Source organism: Cricetulus griseus, assembly GCF_003668045.3.
Source record: "Cricetulus griseus strain 17A/GY chromosome 1 unlocalized genomic scaffold, alternate assembly CriGri-PICRH-1.0 chr1_1, whole genome shotgun sequence".
In the NCBI taxonomy this organism is placed as follows: Eukaryota; Metazoa; Chordata; class Mammalia; order Rodentia; family Cricetidae; genus Cricetulus; species Cricetulus griseus.
In genome coordinates this window covers 120,509,238-120,518,835 of record NW_023276807.1, presented here as the reverse complement: position 1 = coordinate 120,518,835, position 9,598 = coordinate 120,509,238, and the positions used below count along the sequence as shown (strand labels likewise).

At 45.5% G+C, this 9,598-nt stretch overlaps 1 pseudogene; it reads right to left on the bottom strand.

Annotated features, from left to right (window-relative positions):
• Positions 1 to 427: 427 nt before the first annotated feature.
• Positions 428 to 6,827, bottom strand: LOC113832244 (annotated as a pseudogene).
• Between the last annotated feature and the right edge of the window lie 2,771 nt (positions 6,828 to 9,598).

The following is a 9,598-nucleotide window of genomic DNA, read 5'->3' as shown; positions in this document are numbered from 1 at the left end:
CCCAGGTCATCTACCTCAACATACTATTTTTTTTCAAAGTCTAAATAGTTTATTCAGAAAAGGCCTCACTTGGCACCAGACTAAGAAAAAGAGGTCCCTCCCCCAAGACCCTTAGGGTTTGTTTGCAAACATTGGGCTCAGAGGGCAGTGGGGAGGACACAGTGAGGTAAAGAGGGTTCTGAAGGCCATGGTCTTCCCTGAGGGCAGGGCCTCAGTCCCTCTGGTAGCTGCTTCAGTGACCACCAGGGAGAGGCCAGCACTGTGGGGCACCTAGAAGAGCCAACAACAGGGCTCTGGGACTCAAGACAACCCCTGCAGTGGGCTGAATAGGACTGAGATGCACCTCTAAGGCTTTGGGGGTTCAGCAGAGGCCCCCATCCTTGACGATATCTCTGAGTCATCCACTGGGATTCCTGTAGTGTCAGGGTCAGGGTCCACCAGGCTCCCAGGGGCACCTTGCTCTGGCCCCACCTAGCTTTCTGGGTCCTCTTGCCCAATGGGCCTGCATGTCAGTGTGATGGTTACTGGCTACTTCAACACCCTCAGCCCTCTCCTCCATCTTCCTCCGTTTTCTTACCTCATCAGCCACTCTAGCCCCATGGGTAACAGGGCAGGGCTGTTCAGCCTCCCTGGGTTCCTGGCTGATAGAGCTGAGGGCACACCCCTCAAGGTTGAGGGCAGTTTTTTCTACATCTGACTCCCCTGGGACCTGATCCTGCCTGTTCCCCTCCAACTTCCTCTTCTTGCTCTTTGGGGCTCAGTGACTCAGCCTCATCCCCCTGGTCCTGGTCCTCATCCAGGGTTCCCGAATCCTGGGGCTTTGTGCTCAGCAATGAGGGATCCTCAGCTGTTCCACTGTCCCCTTCCAGATCCATAGGTCCGACCCTGGGTGCCAGCCTCTTGGAAGGGGTTCCCGGAGCCCTCATCCTTATCTGCCTGCCCTAGTACCATCAGTGGCCCGGGTATACCATGAGACCTGAACCTCCGCAGCTTGTCACGGGCCCCCAGACAAACTGGCATCGAGGTCTGAAGTGCTCCCATGCAAAGTACACAAGCTCCCGGCGCTGGTGTCTGCAACGCACTGCGAACATGATGTAGCCCAGGACACTCTGATGCACTCTGGGTAGTTGGTGCTGTACCAGTGTCTCCTCCAGGAAGAAGCGGACCAGCGGTGCCTGGTAGTGCTCTAAGCCCAGCTCTCCCAGCGACTTGAGGATGCGTGTAATAGCAGGTTGTTGTGCCTGTGACTGTTGATGTTGTGGAAGCATGGCTGGAAGTTCTGTGCACGGCAGACGGCACCGGTGTCCCGGTCCTCAAATTGGATCCCATAAAAGCCCAGCATGAGTTCATAGGCCCGGACAAGACGCTCTTTGACCTCCTCGGAGCTTTTAAATTCCTCAACCTCCTTAAGTGTGAGGGGCTTGGCATGCTGGTTCACTCCTGGTTCCCTCAGAGGAAACAGCTACTGGATATAGGAGTGATTCTCTTCAAGGAAGTCATAGTTGTCTTTGCAGTTGTGAAGAATTTCCTCAATGAAAAGACCGTTTGGCTGGAAGCAGATCTCATTTTTTAGAAACTCAGCTTAGACATGTCACCATTGCAGTCTTGATCTGCCAAATCCAGGTAGTCTTGCGTAGCTCGCCAGTTTCGGTACTGGGTCATCCAGGACTGGAACACGCCTGGCCGTGTCTCCTCCACGTCGCTGTTCTTGCCGCCCGTGTCCTCATCGCCCTTATCATATGCCTGTCCGTCCTGGCGGTCTTCCTTGCTCTCATCCTCCCAGGTGGAATCGCAGTCCCATCGTCCATGCTCCAGAGGCAGGACCGGCCTGGCTATCAGCAGGCTCTATCGTCTTCACAAGATCGCTGCTGTTGTTTTCTCCACATACTATTTTATTTAACTGCCCAGCCAGCTACATAGAAGTGGCTATCCCCTCCACCATAGACTCGATGTGAGGTTCAGCAGTTCATTTGCTTAAGATCACACAACTGTTGATCAGACATCTTTCAGGTTGTGCCTTGGAAAAACCAGGACTCTCTTTCATGGGTTCCTAGTCTTGTTAAAACAATTATAAATATGGGCGAGTGGGGATAGGATTGGGGGGGGCGGGCGTGAATACTGAAAGAAACAACTGGAAAAGAATTTCAGCATCAGGTAGAAACCTAGTGCAAGGAGAACTCCCAAGAATATACAAGGATGACCCCAGCTAAGACTCCTAGCAATCGCCATCTCCTGGAACAATGCAAGACTTCAAGTGGAAGGACTGGAACAGCAACCCAGCCACACAACCTTTGACCTACAATTTGTCTTGCCTAAAAGATGTGCTGGGGTATGTGGATGCTTTTTGAGCTTTTTATGGTATCCTTCTAACCATAGAAAGATATGGTATCCAGCTAACTAATGGATTCATTACACATGATTACAATTTACTAAGTTGATTTGGCAGAATGTCTTCCTGGCACCATTCTTCTCTCTACTAGTTTTCGTGGCTTGTCAGAATTGACAGTGACACAGTGCTTTCCTTGGAAATACTGTAGATATCATTCAGAACTTCTTTGAAAACTTGCATGGTTTATGTTCTCACTTTAAATTTTTGGGTTATATCATGTTTTGGAACCCAGTTGTTCGGGTTACTTTTCTGTTGCTATGACAAAACACCATGACCAAAAGCAATTTATGGAAGAAATAATTTATTTTGGCTTACAGTTCAGAGGGATGAGAGTCTATCATGATAGGGAGGCATGGCAGGTGTGGCAGTAGGCACAAGAAGCTGAAAATTCACATCTTCAAACATATGCAAGAATCAGAGGCTTCAAGCTCTCAAATTCCACCCCCAGTGACATATCTCCTCCTCCAGCAGACCACACCTTCTATACCAACCCAAACAGCACCACCAACTAGGGGCCAAGTCATCAAATGCTGGAGCCTGTGGGGAACATTTCTTATGTGAGCCACCACCAGTATACATCCTCCTGAAGATTAAAACAAAACAGAAACAGAAACCAAAAATACACACTTGGCCTGGTCTGGGGAGAGGGCTCAATCAATAAAGTGCCTGCTGCTGAAATACAGAGACATCAGTTCCCATCGCCAGCATCCACAGGTAGAGCCAAGTACAGTGGCATGAATCTGTAAAGTCAGAGCTGGGAAGGCAGAGACAGGAGAATCCCCAGAGTTCAGCTAAGCTTGCTTTAAGTTTCTTTTATGTGCATAAGTGTTTTGACTGCATCTATATATGTGCACTGTGTGTATGCAGGTGCCCACAGAGGCGAGAAGAGAGCATTGAATCTCCTTGAACTGAAGTCCTAGGCAACTGTGAGCCACTGTGTAGGTGCTGGAAATTGGTTATGAATCTTCTAGAAGAGCAACAAGTGTCCTTAACCACTAAACCATCTCTCCAACCCCACTTGCTGGATTTTGAGTCTCTGTGTCAAGAGACAAGGCTGGTGGGGGTGGGGGAGTGGGCAGTGAGGAATGCTAGAGAAAGATGCTCAACAATGCTATAGTAGCTTCAGGTTATTGAAGCTTTGGGTCCCACCTCCTGTTTCCCTGGCAACACTAGAAATGTAAATATCAGCTATATCACATTTTTATGATTTAAATTACCAAATTAGAAGGGAGGGACTATTATCCTGTTGTGAGATAATCTTTTTGCACACTGTGAAGATGTCTCTGCCTAAGGTGCCTTCTGGAAGGTTTAATAAAGAGCTGAATGGCCAATAGCTAGGCAGAAGAGAATAGGCGGGACTTCAGAATCTGAGGCTCAAGGAATTAAGCCAGTGAGATGAGATGTGGAGGGAGTTGGATTAGAATATGGGGGAGAGGTAATAAGCCTATGGCAGAACATAGACTAAAATTAATGGATTAATTTAAATTATGAGAGCTAGTTGAGAACAATCCTAAGCTAAGGCCAAGCTTTCATAATTAATAAGAAGTCTCCATGTCATTATATGGAAGCTGGCAGTCCAAAGAAAGTCCTGCTACTTTGTTCTTTTAATGAGATAATGTGCTTTTTCTTTCCAGGGATATTTCCTCAGTCTTCCAGAGACTTACAGCTGCTTCCATTGTGCAGTGCTATGGAGTGTCTACCATGTGCCTTATTAAGGACTCAGAAAAGCATGGCTTTTTGTTGTTGTTGTTGTTTGTTTGTTTCTTCATCCCTTTTGGGGGATAGGCATGCTTTCTCTGGCACTCTCAGCTTTTTGACTTTCTAAGCCTCCTTCTCCCTCCCCAGTGTGGCTGCTTGTTTAACTCCGTTGCAAACACCTCAGGTTTCTCTCTTCTTCAGAATTCTAGATCTCTCTGTTCGAAAAGAATAATCTTGGAGTTGCACAAAGGAATACAGGCACAAAGCAAAAGTTACTTGGCAAGGCAACTTATTTTTGTAAAAAGAGTGCATCCGAACCCAAACTAAACTATCAAAGATACATGGCCAAGATGGCCTCTCTTTTATCTCTAGCACAAGTGGTTACTGTGTCTCATCACAGTTGTGAGAGCTCAACTTCACAATCTGCTGTAGTTGGCTAATCAGAGTGATGGGAAAGGGAAAAGTTCAAGGAATATGGGCCCTTGTCAGGGAAACTACCTTGGATGGGGGTGGAGGTGGGGGGAGTGTTAGTGTTCTCATGTCCCTTCTAGCAGCTGCCAAGGTCACCCTGCTGTTTTTCTCTCATCAAGCTTCCTCTTGAGTCTATCTCTAATTCTTTTATTAAGAAGACTAAGAATCTCACACACAAAAAAAGGCAACCTCAGTTTCTCTGGTAACAACATCAACCTCTGACTTAAACAGATGTGTATTGTAAATACACATTAGACTACACACACACACAAACATACCTCTGACTTGCATTAACATACAAGTCTTATAAACACACATACACACATCTTCACATACCTCTGGCTTATATTAATACATAAGTATTATAAACAACACACACATTCAGATAGATCTATGGGCACAAATAGTGTGAGGTTTTTGCTCCTGAACACTATTGCTAGAGTCACCAAAGGAGCTGGGCTGGGATTTTTTTCCTTACCTGGCTTCAGTTAGCCGAATATTGTCAGACTCTCTGGTGGCAGTCTTACGAGCTTCACAGCCTCTTGGTACATACAAATCAATTAGATAGAGTTAGTGCTTTTCCAGTTTTGCAAAATGCTTTTGTTTTCAATGATATGTTTGCTTTGTTTCCAAAAGTAAACTCTTCAATAATCATTAATAGTGTGTGTGCCAGGTAATATTTTCCCCAGTCTTAAACAAATGTACAAGAACAAAGAATGTATATATCCATAGGTGTGTGGCACCTAAAGTAGTGCTTTGTTGTCCAATAAGGGTCTCACACTACAGCTCTGGTTGGCCTGGGACTTTCTATGCAATCCAGCTAGCCTCAAACTTCCTGCCTCAGTTCCCCTCAGCACTGGGATTATAGGTCTGAGTCATTATGCCTAGCTTCTTTATACCCTTACATATGCCACATATGTATGAAATCAAGTGAAAGTGAGAAGATCATGTCAGTTCCCTTGGAACTGGAGTTACAGGTGCTTATGAGCCACCTCTGCCTCCAGAATACCAGGAGAGATTAAGGTAGAGCCCCCACAACTGTCCAAATTTTATTTTATTTTTTATTTGTGTGTCTGTGTGCATGTGTGTGCACAACAGCCACCTGATATGGTTGAACCTGTTGTTTTGCTGCAGCTGTGGGCAATGAAACACGAACCACAAAACTCAACGAAACCCATGTGGAGTTTATTGGGGAAAGGGAACAAAGGGAGAGGTAGGTACTGGCCAACCAGGAACAGGAATGGAAGGGGAAAGGGGAAGAAGGGGAAAGAATGTGGAAGAGGGAAAGGGGAAGGGGGAACAGAGATGGAAGGGGGAGAAGGGGAAGGGGAGGGGGCAAAGGGGGAAGAAGGGGAAAAAGAAGGAACGAACAGGTGGGAGGTGCTTGATTAAAAAGGAAAGTTTGCACATACAAAAAGAGTCCTTACAAAACCAAGTAATGCATGACATAGTCAGTAAACACAGGGCCCTTTGAGCTGTCTAGTATCTGCCTGAATGCTGGTGTAGGTATCCTGCCCATTGTCAGGGAGTGGGCACAGCATAATGCCTGGATCCTTACAGAACCCAACTCTGATCTTCTGAACCAACTCTCAATCTCTGAACCATTTCTCCATCCCCACACCCAGCGTCTATACAGTTAAGTAATGTTTAACATGCAATTTCTTGGCTGTCGTAGCCTTATTACAAGGGCTCAATCACCCTGTTATGATTTGAATTTGAAATGACCCTCCCAGACTGACATTTTTTGAATGCTTAACCAATAGCCTATGGTGCTGTTTTGAAGACTGTGGAGAGTTTAGGAGGTGAACCCCAGTTAACAAAAGTAGGTCACTAGGTGTGGGTGTTCATACTTGCCATTGTTCCAGCAATGATTTCTTCTTCCTTCTCTGCCACCACTTGAGGAGTTTCTTCCATACACTCCTATAGTGGGAAATTACCAATACAGAGTCAGGTAGAAATATAAGAGTATTTAATAGGGAAAAGCCTTACTTACAGAGCGACCTAGCCAGCCGCCATGGCAGCAGTCTGTACAGCAAGTACCAAAGTGAAACCGAAAGAGCAAACGCAGTCACACTACGTCACTCTGACCACGCCCTCACAAGCGTCACTCTGACCACGCCCTCACAAGCGTGGTCAGGCACACCTGTAGTCAGCCCCTAAGAAGGCGTGGCTACAGCTTCCCCTACACACTCCTACCTCCATCAACTCCACCTCCATCAGCTCTCACTATGGTGGACTGAACTTCCTGCTGCTTAGTCTCGACTGTCATCTTGACAAAATGGAGAATTGACTGGGAGGTGGCCTCTGAACATGCCTGTGTGGGGTCATTGTGATTACATTAATTAATGTGGGATGATCTGTTGGACTTATGGGTGAGATCTGGGATGGATAAGCAGAGATGATGAGCTGAGCACTGACATGTATACATTCGTTGCTCTTTGTTCCTAATTATGGATATTATACAACCAGTTCCAACCAACATGCAATGCTGTGCGTTCCCTTGTATGATGGAGTGGAAACCAGACTGTGAGCTAAATAAATATTCCCTTTTCCTTTAAGTTGCTTGTGGTTTACACACACACACACACACACACACACACACACACACACACACCCTACAGTAACACACCTCTGATATCGTGAGCCAAAATTAGTCTGACCTCCTTTGTTTCTGTCAGGCATTTGGCCACAGTGATGCAAAAGTAGCCAATGCACATACACCCTGGTAGACACCAGATTGGACAGAGCAGTGGAGAACATTGTCAGCACTGCACAATGTCTGCTTAGTTCATTCTTTTGTTGGCATTGATTTATTTATTTTTGGTGCTGGGTATGAATCACAGGGCCTCATACAAGCTGAGAATATTGCCACTCAGCTGCACATGAACCCCAACTGCAGAACTTTTTTTTCTTTCTGTTGGACCTTACTTCTCTAGAGTTTAATATGGTTCTGTGGTGGTTTGATAGAAAATGGCCTCATAGGGAGTGATACTATTAATTAAGAGGTGTGGCCTTGTTAGAGTAGATTCGATGTTGTTGGAGGAAGTGTGTCATTGTGGATAGACTTTGAGGTCTCAGAAGCTCAAGCCAGGCCTAGTGGCTCACCGTCTCTTGTTGCTGCCTTCAGATCCAAATGTAGAACTCTCAACTACCTCTCCAGCACCTTGTATGCCTGAGTGTTGCCATGCTTCCCATCATGATGACAATGGACTGTAAGCCAGCACCAATCAAATGTTTTCCCATGTAAGAGTTGCCATGGTCATGGTGTCTCTTCATAGCAATGGAAACCCTAACCAAGACAGGGAAAAACCTGTAAACTCATGATTAAAACTCCTTCATAATATAAATGTTTACATTTAGACAACTGGAGTTAGTTGCGCAGAAGTCACAGTGCAAAAACTAGAGTGAAACAGGTCGTACAAGAATACACAATGGAACCGGGCGGTGGTGGTGCACACCTTTAATCCCAGCACTCGGGAGGCAGAGGCAGACAGATCTCTGTGAGTTCAAGGACAGTCTGTTCTCCAAAGCTACACGAAGAAACCCTGTATAGAAAAAAATACACCATGGGCACTGGTATTATGTTGCTACTGTGGACCAGGCCACCAAGAGCAATGGTCTTTAATATCTTCCCAGGTCCTGTGGCCTTGGTTGAGTGAGATATGCCTGTTAGGGGTCTCTATGTAGTGGCAGATAGCACCTGAGGTTGAGGTCTGCATAAAAAGCATCTTTATTTCCAGTGACTGGTGTAGCATCAGCAGAGTCCTCAGCTAGGAACATTCTGGAAGGAACAATAACCTCACATTCAGCATTCAGAGGGTCTGGCATCCATCCTATATCAAGAGGGCACCAGTGCCCCTCTTCCCCAAAGAGAAGGTTTGGAGACATCCTGCTTCTGTTGTTCTCAGGGATTGGCAAGGAGTGTGCATTAGAGTTCCTTCCCCCCTGGCAGCTGGTCTTAACTGCACATAGAGCATCAACAAGACTTTTTCCAGTCAAAGAAGTCTGTTTTTGTTTGTATGTTGTATGTTTGTATATTTGACTGGCTTCTTGACACAGGGTCTAACCATATATCCCCATCTAGCCTTGAACTTAGAATCCTTCTATATCAGCCTCCTGAATCCAAGAATTACAAATGCATGCCACCAAGCCCATCTAGAATTCTGTATCTTTATTGTGCCCTGGATCCTTGTGGCAATGTGGTAAAAACCTATGGTTCCTCAGAATAATGTTTCCCAGGGCAAAACAAGTAAAATATAGAATTACAAACAAAACCAGTTACGTGGTAACAGTTATCAAGCCATTTAGTTAAACTATGATTTGGAAATATCCAGCAGGCTCTAGCAGCAGGTCTTGTAAGTACTATAATTTCAAAGTTGTGAGGAGTATAAATATTTAAAGACATTCATCGTAACAATCATGATGTGTTATAAAGAGATTTGTGATTTCCATTGATGATGAATTCATAAATACTCCTAGTTCTGTTGTGGCTTGTTGCTTACATTCATACTGAAAGGAAATGTTAAAATTCAGTTAACAGCAGAAACAAAGATGTGGAGTTTTTCCGTGTGGTTTGTTTTTTACTCTAGGCTTATAAAATATTGCTGTCAATCTCAGAAGCCCCAAGTCCCTACTACCCTCCCGCCATGTCCCTCTTCTCAGAACAGCTATGCTCTGACCTTGGAATAGCAAGATGAGGTACAGGCTGGCCCAAGGTGGACTTCAGGGGGATTGAAACTAAAGTGTTATGGATATGAAAGTAACAAAGCTATAGATCTAGGACAAAGTTCTAGAAGGGAAGAAACCTAGAGACTAAGGTCAAACAAGTCTCAGATAATATATGGGGGGCTCCTTGTTGGAATGGCCAAGAAAACCTTACTATTCCACACTCACTACACCTCTTCCTCTCCACTGCCCCCACCCACTCTAATCCCCACTACTCCTACCACTACCCCCACTACTCTCACTCCACCCCCCACTCCAACACACACGCATCACCACCACCACCATCACTGTGACTCCTTATGCTTGATTTTTCTT